At 39.6% G+C, this 21,830-nt stretch overlaps 1 long non-coding RNA gene across 1 annotated transcript in view; it reads right to left on the bottom strand.

Moving 5' to 3' along the window:
• LOC110366091 (uncharacterized) overlaps positions 1 to 21,830 on the bottom strand; it is a 182,633-nt gene that overhangs the window by 124,715 nt on the left and 36,088 nt on the right. Inside the window, exon 8 of the long non-coding RNA XR_010473278.1 lies at positions 13,634 to 20,325. This is a non-coding gene — a long non-coding RNA (uncharacterized LOC110366091). The remainder of the gene's footprint in view (positions 1 to 13,633; positions 20,326 to 21,830) is intronic.

The following is a 21,830-nucleotide window of genomic DNA, read 5'->3' on the forward strand; positions in this document are numbered from 1 at the left end:
TCTAGAGGGTTGTGGGTTTGTTGTGTGTGCCTTTCTTCCCCCCCCCCCCCCCTTTATCTTTTAAACATATCTGTATTTCAGTATAAGCTCTGAAATGCTTGCTTCACCCCCCTTCTCCTCCCCTTTTGAGTACATCTCTAGAGGCAACAAGCCAAAAAAGAATGATCATTAACTGTGCAACAGTGTCATGCCTTAACATGCTTCTCAGTATTTTACAGTTTAACCAGCAATCTTCTAGCCTGTATTTTAAAATCAGCCTTTCCTGCACTAAACCAAAAAAAAATTGTACAGTTTTTAAAGTGTGTGCTTTTTGTTTTGTATTTTTAAGACATTTTTAACATCTGCCCAGGAATTTTAATAGATTCTGCTGTATCAAAGAAAGAAATTACAGGAGCCTAAATACTTCTAAGTACTTCACTTGCATAATCATGTAGAACAAAATTTGTAACTTTTTCTTTCTTATTTTACATGTGAACAGTCGCAGGGGCAATAAAGAAAGTAGTAACTTCCTTCTTACTTTAGTTTAAGACAGAAGAGCTATTCTGAATACAATGAGAATCTAAGCAGCGCTCTGCGTTATCATAGCCAGACTCTGAATTCCAGAATTCTGTCCATCTCCATTAATTCGTACTTCTCACATTAAAATAAACTTCACTTCCCTAAAGAGAATCTAACACCTTTCATGGGGAAACTTCAATATTTCGTGTGAGGATTGATCACTTAAGAAGCCACAGCGCCTTACAGTATCATGTCCCTTAAGATTTACCCACCTAATTTAAATTAATTACCTAGGCGCTCTCTAATGCTCTTTCAAAGTACATCAAGCAAGCTGTCCAGGCAAAGAGAACACTAAATAAAAGTCAGTTTTCCAACACTGCAGCCTTGCTGACACACTGACAAAATCTGCCTGGATAATTAGATGAAGGGACTTGCCAGCCAGCTCATGGCAAGTGGGACTGTATTGCCTGACCCTCTTGGGGAATCTTGGTGACAAGTATGAGTTGGCCAGAGATGGTCATGCAGCTTAGTGGGAAAGACTTGATTTTGCTAAAATGCTAATGCAATAAAGTCCTCAAGATACCAAAATGTACAACTCCTCCAGCCAAGGTTTATACATTAATAAGATTACTGTAACTGGTTCTTATTAGTCACACTGTCATTACCAAAGGAATTTAACGAGTAACAGGGCCCTCAAACTAAAAACCCAGAAGGCTTTACCGTTTGTGGAAAACTGCAGCAGAACCAAACAAAAGCCCAAGAAAATGCTCAAACAAAAAAGCACCATGTTTTAGGTACCTACATTTCTGCAGGCAAGCTGCCAGCTCTGTTCAGTCCCAGCAAGACACCCTAGGACGAGCTAATGACTTGTCTTAAACCTGTTTTGTGACAACAAATGTCTATTTAGCCACACGATTAAGGAAGATAAAATAATGTTTCAGATACCCTTAACACACAGAAAAGAAAGCTTCTTGCATGGCAAGAAAGCATAAGAAAGCAGCCATTTGAATCGTCCTGTCCTTGTTGGAAGCAGCGGACTTAACTATGCAATGCAAGAATAAAACTGCTCGTTACTTGTTTCTCAAAAAAAGTATTTTGCTTGAAGGCTTGAATACAAGGCTTCTTTGGGGTTTATGGGCATCACGTCATGATTTCACCAACACAGTCGTCTTCTCGTGATGTCAATGACTTTGTAAGTGCTTATTAAGCAGGTTTTATCAATGGATTAAGAAACAGCTCAGCTGCCAAGAAGAGGAAAATAAATTTCAGATCAAAGCATATAATCAACAGACATAACAGGTGACTAAGTACCATCTGTCAGCATATTGTTCTATGACACAGAAGGGGTACGCATATAAAAAAGTACAGAAGATGATACACTTTTCCTCCCCTTTTTTGAGTAACATGATCAGCCAGTGTCAGAGTTGAGTATGTGCCAGACAAATTAAACCAGCCAGGGGCTAATATGAGATACAGGCCAAGTTTTGCAGAATTTTCTTTTAAAAGATCTGCATTCATGAACTGGCATAGCTTCTCTCATTACATGGTGATGCTGATTTTTTTTTATATCTCCTGGGTTTGGCTTGTGCTGGATGAATTGCTATTCCACCCTAAGTCAGTCAGTTTGATTATTACAAGTGCCAAGTTGTTCTCCTTTATTTAAACCAGTGAGAGAAAAGCACGTTACTATGTTTTCCAAAATAAATAACACAAAAAATAAGTGCAGATTTTCAGGCTTAAGTAGGTGATAAAGATATATCACTCAACACACTAACAGTTGACATTCAAAAAAGAAATCCTAGAGTTGCATAAAATCCTCAATTCATCTTATCTTGCAGATTTGAAAAGAAAATATCTTTAAAATGAGAAACAATAACTAAGTGTGAATTTGGGTCTTGCCAGAGCATGAGCTGTTTGCTCATTCTCTTACAGCAGGGCATTCATTTACAACTGTACTTGAAGATTTTTCCTATGACGCGATTTTCAGCAACATCAGCCCTTAAACTCCACTCTGCACCATCAGCTCTCTGGACCGGGCAAGACTCCAATGCAATTCCACCTCTGAAAGCCCTCAAGCTTTACCAAAGCGGAGAACAGTGCTTGTCTACCTCCAAATACGTGTTGACCTACAGCCATTCTGAGCTGAGCACCATCCCTGATCTCCAGGTAGACCAGACTCCACTGGAAATCCTGCTCAGAAGACCGTGCCTCCCTAATCCAGAACCTACAGTGGAGCACAGAAAGGCAAGTCCAGCTGCAGAGATAGACTGAGCAGCAGACCCATCTGAGCAGGGCTGCAGGAACTCCAGCTCTGAAGACTCTCAGATGCCCAACCCTTCCTTGAGTACAAAATTCCTAAATTTATTACGGTTTATATCCATTTCTACTTGCCTACAACCACACATTTGGATACACACATAGATTCATTGCCTCTGAAGTAACTACATTGGTTTTATTCTACAATTTCCAGTTCTTGATCTAGATCTGCAACCTAGATCTGCCGCATGGCAAGTCACCATAAGACAGACAGACAGCTCCTCCTTCCCCAAGCTCTGTTTCACAGGTAGCTGCATCCAAACCCCATGCAGGAGACCTGGCAGAAACACCTTAAACAATGAGAGGACCAGATTCTAAAACACATCATGGCATATATCTAAAGACAAATCTAGACTCAGGCGACAGTGACAAAAATCCTATTAACTTCACCCAAGATCACACCTGATGAAAGAGATGCTCAAACAAGAAAATTGAAGTCTAAGTTTAACACATCAAAATGTTGAACTCCAAATGACAACCTACAAGAAAGAAAATGAAACAGGAAAAAGCAATATTAAGTTATGTTTTACAGTAAGATGCTTTGTTTTGTTCCTCCAGGATCTTGTTTAGCCTAAGCTCTTGGCTATCCAGCTCCACCCATGAGGATTTTTCTGAACCAACTAACCTCTTTGCCCTTTTGTGCAAGATGAATCTCCTCTTCCTCACCCTGTGGTGAGGGTGCACATTCAAAGCTGTTTTGCTGATATTCTTGTTACTTTATTTGCTTGGAACATAATATGATGACACAGAGATCTCTCTTGGAAGTGGCTGCGATGATCACACCTCCATCTCCACTGCCATCTTCCACACCTTCCCACATTACCTGAAGTTAAATGCCTTCCCCATTCCTCTTCCAACATACTAAAGTTGTCAGGGCCTAATGTAATGATGCGTTCACAGCTGTCTGGTGAAGAGATGTTTAAAATATTTTAAAATCTGTTGCAGTACTTTGTCATAGAGGTTGAGAAGTATTCATACTAGAAGCATGCCATCGTGCCCCCTAATCCAAGATCACACAGTAAGTATTAATAAAACCACATATAGACGTGTTAGCTCAAGTATTTCTCCAAACTACCTCAGTTTTCTGTTGCAATTAAAGGCTCTTGGCATTACTGACAACAAAGGACATAATTTCATCAAGGTGCACAAAGGAGAGTTTTACAAAAGGACATGCTCAAATCAAAAATATACTTGTAGTTTGTGTGGGAAGACAAAGATTGGGAGACTTTCAGTCTACAAAGGAAAGTTGACACAGAATTTAATTCCCTCTGCTTACAAGATGATTGTTTCTTAATAGCTTCACTTTCTGCTTTTGGGGGAAAAAGCAGGACAGGGAAAAGAATGAAGACAGTAGTAGATGCTTCATTGGTTTACAACAGAAAATAACCACAAACACTGGCAAGGATTGAGAACAGAATAGTCCCATCGAAATGCAAGACCATAACAGGAACACTGGAGGAAGCTTCCTGATCAAAAAAATTGAAAAATCTCACTATAATTTTCAAAGCTCAGACCAGTGAAATTAAAAACTATCATCTTTTCCATGTGACTGGTCACTTACTCTGGTTAATATGATAATGTATAGTATTATCTCAATCAGCTTTTTTATTTATAAAAATCTTATTGTAATTTTATTCCCCCCAAAATTAAAATCTTGAGAAATTGGCATGAAGTTTACCAACACATATGCAGGTTGGTTTCCAAGACCTATTCTACAATGAGCAGGATATTCAACTTATCTATAAGATCCCACTTATCTCCCTCCCCCCAGAAAAGTTCCTTTTAAAATGAACCTATTTTTCAAGATAAAATAGAGCGAAATTGTAGAAGAACACCAGATGAATTTTAAGTTTTTCAAATTTACTATTGGTCTGCTTAGAAATCTTGACTATCGAAAGTTGGAAAACTCAGACTCCTGTCTCTGGAAATAAACACAGCAAGTCAAGTGATTTATATTTCTTACAGTCTATAGTAATCTATATAGTAATCTTATGATAGTTATAATTCCATATTCACCCAGGCTACTGATCTGCTACAGAAGATTAAGATCTAAAAGCCCAGGCTGCAAAGTCAAAAAGTAGATTTCATACCCATAAATTAACTCCCACTCTTGCAAATCAGCTATCTACCCCATTCATGAGCACTTTAAACTGGTCCCTCCTCAGGCATGGAGGATATTTTAAACTTCAAAGTTAATCCTCTCTTGATCTGGATTAATTGCTGTAGGAACTTGCAAGTCTTTCTGAGTACTCTTGGCCAGCTGTTGAGACCCAGCAGTTTCCTTTATTTATTCCTTAAAATTAAAAATGCATTCCTGTCATGGATTAACCCTTCCCCTACTAAAACACATACCATCAGCTGCAACTTTACAGTACTACATTACAGTCTACATTCCAGTTGTATGCTTCATACAGTTACTGCTAAGGGGACAAGTAGATATTGGCATACATCACGATGGGGAACACACTACATCAAATTAACTGTAAACTGAGGTTTATGTGTATCCAAATTAGGAATTTTAGTTGGAAATAGCTTTGACACATATGTTATGAAGGCCTAATAAATGGTTGTATTGAAACTGGTTGAAACACTGAATAAAGTCAGGATCTTTAGTGTTACCCGTCTTCATTCGAACCAGCATTACACCACAGAAGAACATAGAACTTTGGTTTCTGAAGGAGTTTTCATTATTATTTGGACTACTTGAACTTAATATGTCAAGAGGCCTCATTTGTCCAGTGTACAAAAAGCTAAACACATGTGACTGGCCTGTAGCCTCAGGCTGCAAGGACATGTCCTCTCTTGGCTCCAGACCACTCCTGATGCTGAGATGATCTTTCCCAATTAAGTTGTCCCTCATTATCCTCCAATGTTTTAACTGAGATTATACCACCTTCTCCCATTCTCCAATCAGTATATGCCACTTCATAAAAAATAAAAGCAACATTAGTCCCCCACATTAAGTTAGATGAATCTAAAAGATAAGTGGTTCTCTTCTATCACGTTGAGGTTCCTTCTGGGTAACAGAAGTCTCAGTGGCATTACATGAAAACCAATTTGCTGTTCAACTAATCTGTACTTTGTTCAAATCTTTTTGAAAATACTATCTAGATGTGACAGCAATTTGAGGAGCTGGCACAGACAGTTACAGAGCAACTGGGCTGCTGTTTGGTCACTGTTGCCATTGACAGCCTCAGTGGCACAACAGCCACAGGCCATTTGACCAAAACTACAAGAAAGTTTCAAAACCACACTAGGAGCTCGACTCAGCTTCCCATAATCACCACCCTTTGCCAGGATGCAGGGAGGAGATACAAACATCAATGAAAGAAACCAGAACAAAGTTATTTAGTAATATTACATGAGACCGAATAAATACATAAATTTCTGCTTTTCTACAGGCTACATTAAAACACTTGGTTTATGAAAGACTAAGGAAGAGAACTGCTCACAAATCTTACATGTATTAACTTCCCATCAGAGAGGTGAAACATCACCTTCATGTTGCAATAAGACAGGAATTGTTTTTGGTTTGTGTGAGGTTTTTTTGTTTAAAAAAAGACTTCTGTCAAGTTTGTGCACAGCTCTCAAGCACTTATGTTGCCTTTACGGGTATCTACTCTTACACAAAGGACTAAATTTCCTCTCTTTCAAAAACTATCCCAGTTAAACATCAACTTAACGTGGGCAGCGGGATGTCAAAACATCTTAAGAGTATTTGAAGAGGCTTCTGCAAAGAATTAGCACTTCCATCACCATACAGTTGATAAATCACTCCCTTGAAATTATCAATATAATGTTTTTATAGCCTTTTCTTCTATTGTAGGCTTGTGCATTTTTTCTTCTTGGCCAAGAAGATTTAAGAAGTAGTTTCACTGTCAGTTCATCTTCCCTTTGCTTTGTTGAAAAGAAGTATTTCATCTGCCTACCTTTGTAGACACACTGTCTCACCTCCAGCAGTATCCCAACTCCTTGCCAATATGCATATGTAATGATGAAACTAATCACTGTTAGATATTATAGCATTTAAATTTAATTTTAAAAGCACACAGTAACGCAAGCATTTGCAAAGCAAACTGAAAACAGCTACAAATGAAATTCTGATCAAAGAGACATCAGTAGCTACAAACAGCTTTTTCACAAAGACACAATAACTACTAATGAAAATCAGATAGCCTCGCTATGTGAATTTTCTGGAGGTACTGTGGGCATCTCTCTACTGTCACAAACAATCCATTTGTACCCAGTGCCAGCCACAAGAGAACTGCAGGTTTCGAGCTATTCAGGGTGAAGACAGACATGTGCTCTTGTGGCCATTTCCCCCAGCTTTTCATGTCTTGGGAATATACCTATTTTACAACATGGAGTGACCAACAACAGGGTAAGCAAGTACAGATCTGTGGCCGATTTTTTACAAAAGCACATCCTGCACACACTTTGATGTGCTAGTAGATAGAAGGTTTTCCTCAACAAATTATGTTAGCAATAGGGAAAGCTTTTGGTATTTTGATTTTTCAAGTTAAATCTAGGATCTGTTAGAGAGTCATGCCCTACTATGTTTCAGAATCCTAAGAAACAATACCTTAACACAATAAAGGGGAGATTGTAATCTCAAAGATTCACCTGTGTGGTTTCTCAGAAGAAACTTTCTTGGACTTAGAGCAGCCAAAATAAGATTTTAGAAATACATGTTCAAAAAGGGTTAACTTGCATTACTCCTATACCAAGATTCAGCCTAGATATTTACATGTTTCTGTTTTGATGATAACACACCTAGTTCATTTGTCTATCATGCACATCTTCCATCATGAACTGAAAAGCAGACAAATTATGCTACTTTCTGCTGCCTCAGAGCTTTGATATTTATCTGAGTATCTCAGAAATTTTATAGGCACATAAATATATATATATATAACACTTAAAAAAATATAACCAATAACAAAAGCCAAACAAAAAATCCAAACACTTCCCTCAGCCTATAACCCGGGAGACTTAAACACTTGGCAGGGCTCCCCTATTTTCCGAGGTTTCTACATGTACATAACAATTCTCCCACCATTTTAAAGCCTTTTTTAAAAATTTCACAATTACAAGTAAAATTGAAATTAATTTTTTATCTATGGATAGTTCAGGATAAATGCTTCTTAGTTTCTGCAAATACTGTAACTTAGAAGACAGCAGTCCTTTACCTTCATGTATCATCTGATTTCAGAAAAAATAATCCTACAACCTATTATCTTGATTAAGAAAATGTGGACTGAAGGCAAAGATGAACTTTTTTCCTCTTTTATAGTCATAAAAGTAACACAATAGTACTTAGTAGGTTTATAATCTTTAAATGCAAAGCTCATTTCAAGTCTTAGAGCACTCCTGACTTCCAGTCATCCAAATAGAAAGCAAATCCTGTACAAGAAAAATTGCAAATATGAAGAAATATACTAGAAAGGAACATTTGAACTGAAAACACTTTGCTGCAATATAATTGCAAAGCAAAGCCAGTCAGTTTTATTAAAAAACATCCCATACATCTTCACATATAAAATAATTGCAAGGCACGTATAGAGCTTTCTGGTGATGTAAATACAACTTCAAAAACAATACAGCTCTCTTTTAAAAATAAATATGATTTTTAATTGGAGAAATGAGTAATGTCCAAATGCCAACATTTTAAACAACTGCTCATCTCTGCTGGCTTTTCAGAGCTTATACAGCAAACTGTTACTTCTAAACCAGTTTCTCTGTAAGATCTGTTTGCCTGGATGGTACAGAGCCCACAGCTACTGTGTCATGGAGCTGTTTCTTTAAACAAGAAGTACGCCAGGTCTCACAAAGCCTTTTTGATCTTGCAAATGTCAGACTTCAGGGCTGTTTGTTGTATCATCCTATGATTATAATTTGAGGTTTTCATATTACTTATCAGTTATACAACAGCAAGCCAATCGTAATTATGTTCTCAGCAATCCTATCTCAACATTGTGTTGCTCAAAGTATTGCTTTCATTGTCTGTAAAACCACAATTCTTCCAAAAATTTGTAACATCGTTTGCCAGCTTCCTTAGCTGGAAAGCAAACATACCAGCTCCAAGTACTTTCAATTCCTACTTTCATTAAAACCAGGGAGCATTCTAAGTATATCTGCATGGCCTCAATTTAGCCAAGAAGTGGACACCACTTCAACAACAATAATTATAAAAACAAAGTTTCAAAATGAAATTTTAAGTACACAACTTCATTCCAAGAGAAGCCAAAAAGAGTATTTTTTTAAACAAAGTCAGCACACTTTGTTATTTAGCCTGCATGTTGAATTTCATATATTCCAATTTCAGAATACCCTAACTTCCCATTCTGACTTAGCCCTATAGTGAATGCTAGTCCATGAATCAGAAGTCACTGCCCAAAAATAAGCAAAATATATAGACCAGAGTATGCCGTGTTATTGGCAGTGTTGACCCTCTGAGGAGATGCTTTCCCTGCAGAGTTGCCCTAGTCTCTTATTTGGCTGCTGCCCTTTCTTTGCCCACTATATATACATATATTTAAATCTTCCTTTCATATTTAAAAGGACTGTAAGCCTAAGGCTGAACACTGTTATTACTTGACCTCCCACATAATTTCTCCAATGAACTTGCAAGGAGACAAAAACTCTCCTTACAATTCATTGTGGAAAAAAAAAACCCATAAGGTAACTTTGATTCCTGCCCCCCACCCTGTGCAAAAAGCAAAGAGCTACCTTTCCAGAAGCACCAGTGATACACACTGGATTCACCACTGAGGACACAATAATTCAAGTAAATCTCTGCAATGTGATGATTAAGTGACAGGATTGGGCTGTCCTGGCAATTAATTCTGCAGGATGCAGCTCCACACACCTCCCTGCAGTCCCAGTGCCTCCTGCACCTTTTGGCACCACAACCTCCAGCTGAAGTTCTCCATCCCTCCCTCACCAGGCACCACAGAGATTTATTCTATTACACCAGTTCAGCTTACAATGCGGCTTCAGAAAACAGGCGGAGAACTGATGGAGAAGCAAAAAGCAAAGCACTTGTGGGAATAAACAACAAACTTGTAGTCTCCACTGACCACCAAAACCAGCCCCAGACTTATGGCAGGCTGAATCTCGAATCACGTCTGCAGTGTAAACGTACCGCAAGGTACTGATGGTAGCAGTAACACAATCTCGCTCCCCATTTTTGCAAGTTTTTCGCTATTTTCAGCTGAAACTTCAGACAAAGCATCAATCAAAAATAAGCAACAGGTTTATAAAAGTGAATAGTATGACAGACAACAGAAATATCTGTATAGGGGAAAACTTTCTCCAGCCTCGAGAGCTGACCAAGGTGAATTGCTCCCCACTAGCACCAGTAACAGAAAATGGCTGGGTTCAAGTCCTGTGATCCAGAATCCGTACTTTCTTTTTAATAGATGATGGACTCAATTCTTGTATTTACACTGAGCACTACTCTCATTCTTCCATGGATTATTTGTGAACTGAAAAGGACAACAGAATTCAAGAGCCACTAGATCACATGGACACAAAAGCTACATTTCAAAATGTGGACTGGCTGCGAGTTGATAAAATCAAGCACAAGGAGTTTCGCCTCAAAGACAATCTAGACAATAGCTTTGTTAATTATTAATTGTATCTTCAATGTGGAAGTGAACTCTTGAAACTAAACAGCAATTTAAAGGCAAAAAGTAAGTCTTCCACTCTAGATAAGACCTTTTAGAGGGGTGTTGGTTGACCTCTCACTATAATTTTTTCTCTGCTTAACTAAGCCAGCCAAAACCCTCTTAGTGCTTCCACTGTTGCCTTTTATAAAAATAAACCATTTGTTATCAGCACAGCAATGCTCTCAAAACAAATCACACCGCTAATCATCTTAGTTATGCCAGAAGAACTTCCTGCTGTAGACTCACAATTAATCAGATGAGAAGTTCTCCCCAATCTGCAATAAAAGGTATTTCATGTGTGTTTGCACTCTGTGCAGTGCAGCACTGGCACATACCCACAGGGACAGGTGAGGTGGTGCTAAAACCAGAAGCATCTGCCCCAACAAAGTGCTCTGGCCCAAATAATTAACCCTGCTAAAACCATTTCCCTCTACAGGACATTCACTAGGAAACACTTTCCAGAAAGGGGTGTGAATAAGAGAACTGACACGAAATGAGTATCTAATGTGAAGTTATTATCTCATACACAGCAGCGTCCAGGGTGATAAAAAAGTTATTCCTCTTTATATCTTGTTAAATATTGTTTACTTCCACAGTAATATTGAATTTACTACACAAAATATTTTCTAACAATATAAGTCACTGTTTGTTTTGGGGCTTTTGTTTGTTTGTCTAACTTTGATCTTGACAGTAATAATATCCCTCAGTACACCTTCTGAAAATTCAGATTTCTGAAAAGTGACCAAGGAGATGAAATTTTGTTCATCAAGTGATTCCAAACTGTAAAAAACCATACTGCTTAGTCTAAGTAGATCTGAACTCCAGCACTTAAGAAGTAGTAATTGTTCAGGTTCTTCAATTCCAGCCAAGGAAGAAATCATAAAGAATGCAAAAAGTCCAAAATAAACACACATTCTAAGAGCTAAGCACACACACTAACTCCTCCACATACCTTGCAAGTACCCTGACAATTCTCATTTTCTACTGTTGCCAGAATACATAGTGATCGTTCTGTGTGACTGTTGTAACTTGCTCTGTAATTTTGTGCCAAAACCAGAAACGTGGTAATGACATTGAATAAGTAATTAGTAACTACTAAAACAGTATACAAACCAGGGCGTAGTCAAGGTGCTAGCATCTGTCTAAGCCACCTGGAGGGATTTGGCTTCCTAACAAAGCATCAAAGATGGTGCTGCCTCTGTAAAAGTTTTTATAAATCACTCGGATGAGCTATCAAAGGGTAAAACAAACCAGAATTTCATGTTAAATTCAATCACGTGAAAAATGCGAGGTAGGAGAAAAAAATTCATAGCTTTGCTGCCCTTTAAAAAACACACAAAACCAAACACACACCAAAACATCACACAGTTCATCCTGGACAGAGTTTCAAGGAAAACAGGCTCATTTGGGTCTTTTTGTGCACATGCTTTGGTTTTGTGTTTGTTTGTTTTTTTAATGTCAGAAACTTGAGATACTCTCCAGACCTCTCCAGTTTAAAGTGACATGGGAAGACTGGGTAAATGCAGGATTTGTATGTGTCCCATGGAATACACAAAGCTTTGCTGTCCTAGGAAACAGCAGCCAGCCCAGACCCACCACCTTTTTATCCGCTCCCTGCTACCAGCGGCTGCTGCAAGATCAAGAACAGGAATTCCACTTTATTCCTCCTCCTCAATAGCTAATGGCAATTTTATTTGCTCCTCCCCTACTCAAACAGGGAAGGAGAGGAGGGAGATATGATAAAACATTGTGAACATACTCAATGTCTATGTGATGTTAAAAATCATAATTTTCGTGTTCCAAGATGAAGAGAGTATTGGTAATTCAGTAAATTTCACCATCAGTCAAGTCTTGTAGCAAAGATTACTGGAAAAATCTTTCCCAGAGCTTGTTCATACTGGAGAACCTTTCCATGCTTGAAAGAAGTTTGGGGATGCAATATTGCTCAAGGAGTAATATCAAAGCAAAACACATTTGTTGTTTCAGTTGAATGAAAACAAACCCAGACAGCCCTCAGAGTTTCAACCTTCCTCCTTTTCTTTCCCTTTCCACCAAACCAGATGCCAGTTATAGATCATAGAACTAGGATTTTAATCACAAGCTTATCACTGCAGCTCTTCCACTAGCACAACCCCTGCACTACATTACAACAAGTAAACTAGTAGTTCAGGCCTCCCCAGTTGTACATGGGTCTCCAAATCCAAAGGATGAAAAAAAATTGAGCAGAGAGCTTGATGTGGATGTGGTACAAGAGGAGCTCAGCCCTCCAGAAAACAGCGCTGTTCGCGAGGCCTGACAGCTGGGCTCTTGGTTATGAAGCAAAGCTAAAACACCAACACAAAGAGGTCCCCAGACTCCTGCTACCACTGCAAACAGAAACATCAAAAATGCTGAAAATAATTTATCACATATATGGGAAGCTGAAGAGATTGAAGTGGCATAACAATCTAAGCAGGTAAAGACTCCAGAGATTTATACTTCAATGACACATGAAAAAAAATCCTGCAGAACCCTCCAAAGCACAGTCAGAATTCATTACACTGTATAAACTCCTCAGCACTACTATTTCCTGCACAGCAACTTTTAGAGCTTGTGTTGAACTCATTAGAGGCCAGAGGTTGTTCTAGAATTTACCTGAACAATTGCAGCTCTGCTACAGATTAACTACCAGGTTTTCATGCTATAAATGAAGTCTTTAATGAACTGTTTCACTTTCTGGTTCACTCCTTACTTTAACATAGCACAAGTAATCATTCCAAAGAGTATCTAATACTGGTAGATCTGAAGAGACCAATCTATCCATCAGTAGTTAACACAGCAGCACGTCTGTGCTTGCACTTAAGCCATCACAGTCTCTAGCGATAAGGCCCTTTTAATAGAGCAAAGCGATATACACCAACACAGATATTAAGGACTAGCTCTAAAACACCTCAGCATTTCCCAGAGATACTGAGTATCATCAGGTTTTCTCAGCAGCAGACAACCTAAGAACATCAGTCCTGAAGAACCAAGTATATACACTTGAGATGCCAAAAACTATCTGCTTATCCACTCAGAAAGTAAAACCCTACCACTTTTAGTGGTTTCCAGCTGCACATCATACCTACTAACTAAAGAAAAGGGCAAGAGCACAGTCAATCTGTCCTTACCTGGTGTCGTCTCTGTGAAGTCCAGCAAGCATCCCTGTTTCAAGCACAGCTAACACCACAGATCAACCACCACAGAGAAAGACACCAGCCCAGATTTCTACCAGGGCTGGAAAAGGAGAAGCCTTCCCTGGCTGCCCACCTGCTTTGCATTAAGTATCAGTTGCAATTATCAGCCTCAGCTGTGAGAGCAAGAGAGGGGCTTTCCCTGACCTCTGCCAGGGAGCTGGAAGGAAAGACAAAAAGAACAGTAGAAATGGTGCTACTGGCTTGTTTTGTTACTGGATAAGAAATCTTTGGTAATAGCTGTGTTAAAGCCTGTACAGTGTGAGAGGCCTGTTGTAACTAGGAATTCCACTTCTTATTCATCCTCCTTGCTCTGGGTCTTCTTATCCCTCTATACCATATAATACTCTATGCCAGAACTCTCAAAGCAGCTATAAAGGATTTAATGTATAATTGAAAACATGAAAATGTATTTATACTACTGCCAAAACTACAACTACTGCAAATCTGCTGTGCTTGTTATGTGGTGAGTGCATATCTTTTACACTAGCTTTTCTGATAAAAATGGAGTGTGATTAGTGAACAGCAAAATTATTGGCTGTGGAAAAGAAAATAAGTGTCAGGTGTTAGGTACTTCCAGGATTATATACTGAAGGGAAACAGCCTTTGCTATATCAGAACTTAAAACACAGGTGAAAAACATGCAAAATTTTGTCTTATAAGTTAATATAAATCAACTTCTGATTTTCAAATATCAGTACTGCCTTGTACAGATTATGTACTTATTAAACATGATGCACGGAAAAGAGGCAGAGCACTGTCAGTTTTACAAGAAAACTTGAGCAATGTTGAGACTGAAACTATCACAATAGCTACATCTAGCCCATATCCTACTCATCATAGGTGTGACTGAGAACAAACTGATGGTTTCTGAAGATTGGTCTGCATGAGGTACTACAATGCTGGACAACCACTGAAGCTGCTTGTGGCACCTGTTACAAAATCTTAGTTACTTGTGATGGGTTGAGGGAGTTTTACAGAAATGTCTTAAATCAGAATGTCAGAAAAAAGTCACTCGCAGAATGATACGAACAATTTCCAGTTCGCTCCTCTTTATGCAAGTTCCTTCTTCAGCCCAGCTAAGAGGAAAACAAGCAACACAAACCAGGTTTGGGATAGTCTGACTTGAGAAGCTAGCATAATGCTTTTATTCTGTGCCAAATCCCTAAGGGCTTCTTTAAAATTCATCAACAGACAATAAGCTACAAAAAGAAGGGTGACATGAGTTCACACTGAAAACACCTCTCTCCGCTATCTCCAGAGATATTTTCTTCTCGTTGCCAAATACGTTATGGTCCAAGATAACCACGCAGCATTAGGTGTACCATGACACCACAGCAAGAAGCAAGGGTGCGTTTGCTTCACAGGCAACTCCTTTGGTGTCTTTCATTTGGGTTACAGGGCTTAATGAGCTACGCAGAGATATCATCAGTGCTAGATGAAAAAACTCAAAGCCTTGAACTGCAGTCTAAATACTATTAATAGTATACGGCAATTCTCAGCTCTCTGCAAATTTCTGTGGGAAGGCATTGCTGTTTGAGGGAACAAGGACTGTTACAATGGTTATTGGAGAGTCTGCTTGGAAGGCAGTGACCAAAGTTTTCTTTCACTCTCAGCTAGTTTATAGAGCTCAGCAATACCATAAGAGCAGTTTGAGGGTCACCGTCAGCTTTGCTGTTAATTATGATAGGAACTAAAGGATAAGCAGGAATATCATCAGGATCCGCTTCTTCCCTTATCATAAGTGAGGCTCGCTTCATTTTAAAGCTTCAAAGATGCAGCTGAATTTTGCTACAAGAGCACTGAATAGTTCATAGGTAGCTTTTCATCAGAGCATGTTTTAAATAAAGACATGTAGCTTTTTGTTCCCACCAGAAAATGACAAAACAGTACAGAACATTTCTGATTACACAGTGTAAGAAGCCAGTAGGCAAGACAGCTTAAGCCATTTTCCAAGGGTTGCACAAAACACCATCAGAGTCAGGATCAGACCATGAGCCCGATTCCTGTTTCCTGCTCTATCTGCAAGGTTTGCTGCTTACAATATTAATAAGAATGCCAGTTACAGAACACATTATCCTCTTTGGCAGATGGCAGATGTACAGGGATCCTCCTCTAACCAGCTGCGACATAAACAGTAGGTCTGTTTGAAACATCTTCAACGTATTTTCCAAAGTCACGGTAGCTGGGATCCCACACGGCACAGTCCATATAAGACACAAGAGCTTCTGCCAAAATACACTGATCTAATGAAATCCCAGCAGCTCACATACATCCCCTACTACAAACCTGTGAGAAAAATAAACTGTGATCCTGGTTTTTTTCCTGTGACCCTATTTTTTCCTAACTGTTTTTAGACCACGGAGTGATGCTCTCTGCTAGAAAAAGAAATCCATGCCAATTCAGCTAATAGTCAGAAACTCTCCCCATACATTAAGACTGTAATAGCAGTTTTTGTATTATTTCCCATGCTCCAGAGCCATGACGCATGGAAAGCAAATGATTTAGCATACACTATGGGTAACATACTTAGACAGTGACAAGTAATGTCACGAGGCAGCAAGCTCTCCCTCTTTTAATGTGGCTCTGAGTAAAGCCCTGCAGAATTTTCTCTCCTCTTCTTCAACAGGAAAATGTCTTTTTTCTTGCTGCTGCCCACACATTTAACGAGTGGAATTACCAGGAGTGGAGGGATTCAGGAGGCTTAAGGCCCCTGTTGGTATTGACTCACACTGTGCGTACAAAATATCACCTGCTAGAGAATACCTGCACGCTGCTCTGCCTTTCTCCTGCCCTCTCCCTTTGTAAGGTTCTCTCTCCCCCTACCCATCTTCTGTCAGGCATTTAAAAAAAGAAGGGAATTATCTTTCCTTTTTGTTAAACTAAGGCTGAAACGGAAATGTAGTCAGAGAAGTGTTTCTAGAAAAACAGTACATTCCTACCATAAACCTCTGCTTTCTGTGCATTGGTCTTATCTATTTACACGGCTCCTTCGTCTCATGTATCATTAACAGAACTGTTAATTAGTGTCCCAAGTCTCCAAGCAGTGTAAAGCAATTTCTGTGACTGGTACCTACATTCTGTCTGATGTGTCTTTACTACTGAAGGTTACACAACCTTGACTCCAAGTAACCAGAGCAAGTGTGCAGGTCCGGCAGTTAGAGAACTTTTACATGAAAATCATAATCTGAAATCAAGGTGTCACATTGACAGTGGGCCTTTAAAAAAGGTGCTTTTCTCAAGTAGAATCTGTGCTACCACACATTTACAAGATGAAAAGGAATGGTTCACTGGGAACTTATCCTACAGCAAGGCCATGAGTCACAAAAGGCCTGCAAAAGGTACATGCATACAACTAAGCCACAACACACTGGTATCTGCTGTTTTTATTGCATGGCCTGCATAAAAATAATTACACCCAAGAGCACAATTTGATTTATTTTTTGGTAGCTGTTTGTAGAACTATACTTGCTTTCTCTTCTGAAGTATTTCAAACTTCATGTAAACTTATGACCAGAATTATAAATTTTGCCTTAATATTTAGAGGAACACATAACAGCAGTTTTCCTGGTTCTATGTGCTTTTTCAGAATGTCAAGAAAGCATAGCAACACCTCTTCTGTCATCTGTGCTTATCTTCTTTAAAAGGCAATTGATTCATATCTTGGCAAATATTTACAGACTATAAAGTATGTAACAGTTACAAGTTATTGAATATCAGAGCAGGTGTGTCCTCCTCAATACGCAGGACTGCAGACCAGGTCACACTTACTTGTCTCTAACATGAAGAAAGAGTCTCACAACTGAGCAGTGCTGACATAAACACCTGCTTTAGAGTAATACAAAGCATAAAACTGCTCTTATGGACATCAGCAGATGATTTATTGTAGACTCAAAGGAAACACAATCCGGATCATATGGATGTTCCATGAAGAATGTGCTGCCCCAAAATAGCGTTTCATATTGGTTTCAAATCTCTCACCTTTCAACTCAATAATTTAAGATGATGCACAAGTCAACGCAATAAATGAAAGGAAGAAAGAAAAAGGGGAGTTATATTTGGTGTATTGGCCAGAAATTATTTAGAGGGGAAAGAAATAATGGAGATTGGTTGGGAATGGACAAGTAGCTAGTAGCAAGAATATATTCCTGATGATAGGAAGACAGATGAAAAGTTCAGGCAGAAAGAAGGGAGCAGGAGAGGGATCAGTGAGGCATGAAAGCAAAAAAGCAGGTGGAAACAACTGCACCTGTAGGGAACAGATTAAAACCACATCCAAAAGAGGTGACCCCCCTTGGCCATGCCTGTCTGCAGTGTGAAAAAGTCAATGCAGTCTTGTGGCTCAAGCCAGGAGTGGGAATGAAATGTGACAAACGGACAAGAAAGGACCATGCGAGTCCGCACAGAAACAGCGCAGCCGTGTGAAGCAGGAGCTGTACGGGGACTGGAAGCTGAGGAAAAACCTAGAGCTGAAGCCCTAGCAGGGCAGTTAGTCAAAGAGTCACCGTCAGTGGAGTTGAGACTGTGAGCATTACAGAGTCAGCAGAAAAGGCTGAGCAGCAGAAAAAGAACATGAGATACTGACAGTGTGGAGGTGCTAAAGGCTTTAGAGAAGAGGTGGTGAGTGTGCGGTGCTGATGGGAGCAAGGACGGCTACAGAGGCTCAAGAGGAGCAAGGCCTCACTGAATGAGGGGTGAGGAGAAACTTCTCTGCATAATGAAAAAGGAGATCCTCTGTGTTGATTGACCAAAGGCAAAGTATAAGTGGAGTCATTAACAATACAAATCAAAACCAAGGCAAAAAAAAATGAAAGGACAACTAATGCTTTGTTTAGAGATGTGTAAGATAAGATAGAGCCTTTTTCTATTAAGCATGGGCATTTTCTTTTCCTGAGACTGACAAATGCCAATAGCTAAACTAGATCCTGTCCTACATCTGGTATGTCTTGTGAAGTGAATCTGCACTACCCCATCACTCCATTTAAGGTTAAACAGAACAAAATGAAACACCCAGCAAAATCAAATGACCTTTACTATTGGCCTGGCTAATTATTGCAGGCTCCAGTGTTTAATAATAAAACATGACCAAAAGAACTAAGTACTTAAGAGTAGAACCACAGTACCAATCATAAAAACATATGTCTCTGCATTGTTGCTTTGCTTCTCTAACAGCCACAAACAGCAGCATAGTTCAGAAACCCACCTTCCTGGCACACAGACAAAAGTTCATGTTTCAACATGTAGAATTCCAACTTTCAAAAAATAAATTTATGATTAATCTGAAAATACATGCAAAATATATAGATCTCTATTAAATCAGCTAAGCTTATATTAGAAATATTTGCCTTAAGAATTTAATTAAAATATGGAATTTCCCAAAAAATCAGTCAATAGGAATGAAAAACATCCCAAGTAGTAGTTTCCATTTGCTTAGACTTCTGAGATCATTGCACTAAGGCAGCACAGAAGGGGAATGACTACTCTCTACATCAAATTTTATTTGTTCTGTATAACATATATAGAACGTACCTTTGGCTTTATGCTTTTCTCTGTCTACCTGTATTTCAGGTGGGCTTCTACTTAAATTACAGAAACATCCTAGCCCATCTATTTGTATATTTGTCAGTTTGTTTACAAAAATGCAGGAGACCAGGGCTGTCTCTTCCTCTACGGTTAGAAAGAAGTAGAATATGTTGAGTCTTATTATATGGAACAACAGGCAAACCAGCACGCTAATCAAATAAACAAGCAGTCCGAAATGTTTGTAGTATTTTCTCAGCTCCAAAACAAATACTGCCTGATGATCTCACATTTCCAGTTGTCCTTGCTCTGTAAGGGAGACAAGCCAGGCACCGAGGGCAATGGCACAGCAGACAGGGCAGTGACCCCATCGACACGGCCCACAGTCTCCAACAGGAGCAGCAAAGCAGGTCCAGAGATGGCAACAGCGTCGAGCAAGAGTCCAGATCACCAGGCAAGTCTGTAGCGATGAGGAGGTGCCAGGCCGGGCCAGGGAGCCAAAGCCTGAGTTCAAATGCAACTCCTGGGTCAGTGGGCAGTGGGACACATGAGCACAGGTACTGAATATGAGGAGAAACTTCTTTACTCTGAGGGTGCCAGAGCCCTGGAACAGGCTGCCCAGAGAGGTTGTGGAGTCTCCTTCTCTGGAGGCATTCAAACCCCCCTGGACACATTCCTGTGTGATCTGCTCTGGTGAACCCGCTTTGGCAGGTGGGTTGGACTGGATGATCTCCAGAGGTCCCTTCCAACACCAGCCATTCTGTGATTCTGTGATTCTCACCATTTAGTTGCTTTCCTCTCTCACAGCTCCTCCTCACAACTGGACTGTTTGGCAGCAGCCTGACAGAAAGTTACATAGCCATGCCACACCAGAGCTGTTGTCAAAGACAGGCATCTAAATGCTTGGATGGCAAAAAGAGATTGCAGAAGAAAATTATAGGCAGTTATGGACTGGTTGTGGCAATCAGTCCGTCAGTACCCTGAGAGCACACAATTCAGTAACTGCTCTCGGTGTATCTTGAGGGACACGAGAGCTTGGAAGGGCTATGCCCAACATCTTAAGAGTTGTACATTCAGTTCACATAAACCTCTGTGAGACAAGCAGCAGTCTGGGGGACAGAAACAGAAGAGAGAAAAATTCAAGATCCACTATGCTTTGTTTTTCTTCTGTGATAGACACTCAAAAAATTAAAAACAAAATGCAACCACTACCCTGGATTTTGTTTACCCTGGGCCTCAAAGACCAAACTGCTGCACTTTTAACTTTAAATTCCTTGTCCTGGTTTTGTTAAAACACAAGTTTCTCTTCTAGTGAATTTGCCTGTCAGCTAAAGCTTTCATATTAGCTGCATTTTCCTGGAGAACCAGATATGTTTTGGTAAATATAGCAATGGAATGTGAACTTATTGATAAGCATGGATGGACATCTTGTGAGAGGGGCAACGAGAAACAAGCGACCAAGAAACTGACCAACTGTGTATAACATTTCATTCACATGAATACTTCATAGAAAAGTGGGAGATCACAAGGATCACGTCCCTTTTTTCCCTTCTTTTCGTCCCTTTTGCTTATGGCCGGCATTAGGAGAGGACCTTGCTAATCGTCCCTGCGAACTGAGGCCTAGTGACAGACTGAATCCAGCTCCGGTTGGCTGCAGGGTCCAGTCCAGGACTTTGGGTGCCGGCTCTGCAGTTGCTGAGACTTTCAAGAGTAGTTTTGTATATTTTCTATTATTTTCTCTATTCTTATTAGTAGCATTAGTAAAACATTTTTATTTTTCCAACTCTCTTTTCTCTGTCCTTCCTTCTCTCCCGATCGCCTGGCCTTAGTGGGAAGGGGGGAGAGGGAGGGGCCCAAAGGGGAAGGAGGAGGGAAGAGGGAGGTTAACAATACGTCTGCCAGGGTTTTATTGTCACCCCGCAATCTAAACCCTCGACATTCCTGCACTCTACTCTGTAATGCAATCATGAATAACGCCCCATCTCTGTCCATACAGAGCAGTTAGTACCATGTGTGCCCCTGACAGAAGTAGTTTCTCCCTCCGGCATGTCTTACTCCTCCTTTTTGCTCATGGATTAGCTTCCACTTCCAGTGCTGGTTTTAATAAAACGGTAATTAGGCATTTAGCTTCATGAAAAATTTGTTTAGTGTGATCTTTAATAATTTTTAGAGGAATTAGGAAGTCATTAATATAGCCCCAAGCAGGATCCAAATTACTGCATGTCAAACTTTTCAGCTATTTTGCAAGCAAAACGCTGTCCTGGACAGCTTTCAATGGCTTCCAGATGCTTACCAGAGTACTGAGTGCTGGCACAGTGAAATAAAGTGTATTTATCTTTTCCTCCATCGTGGCAAGCTGTTAGTCTTTGCTGACACCAACTTGAGTGATAGCTCGGAAATAACGTTGTTTGAAATTGAATTAAGATGCAGATAACACTCATGTAAGGATTTTCCTGCTAGTTCTTTGACATGATTGTAGCTCTTTCCCAGATCAGACTTGTAAATCCAGTATATTTCTATAGAATCAATAGCTTCTAAAATAGGTGCATCTCTCACGTATTTATTACAGTAGAAAAATCTTATCTACTTGCAATGGTATAGTATATAAAACTGA

This window comes from Columba livia, chromosome 5 (genome assembly GCF_036013475.1).
Source record: "Columba livia isolate bColLiv1 breed racing homer chromosome 5, bColLiv1.pat.W.v2, whole genome shotgun sequence".
Classification (NCBI taxonomy): domain Eukaryota; kingdom Metazoa; phylum Chordata; class Aves; order Columbiformes; family Columbidae; genus Columba; species Columba livia.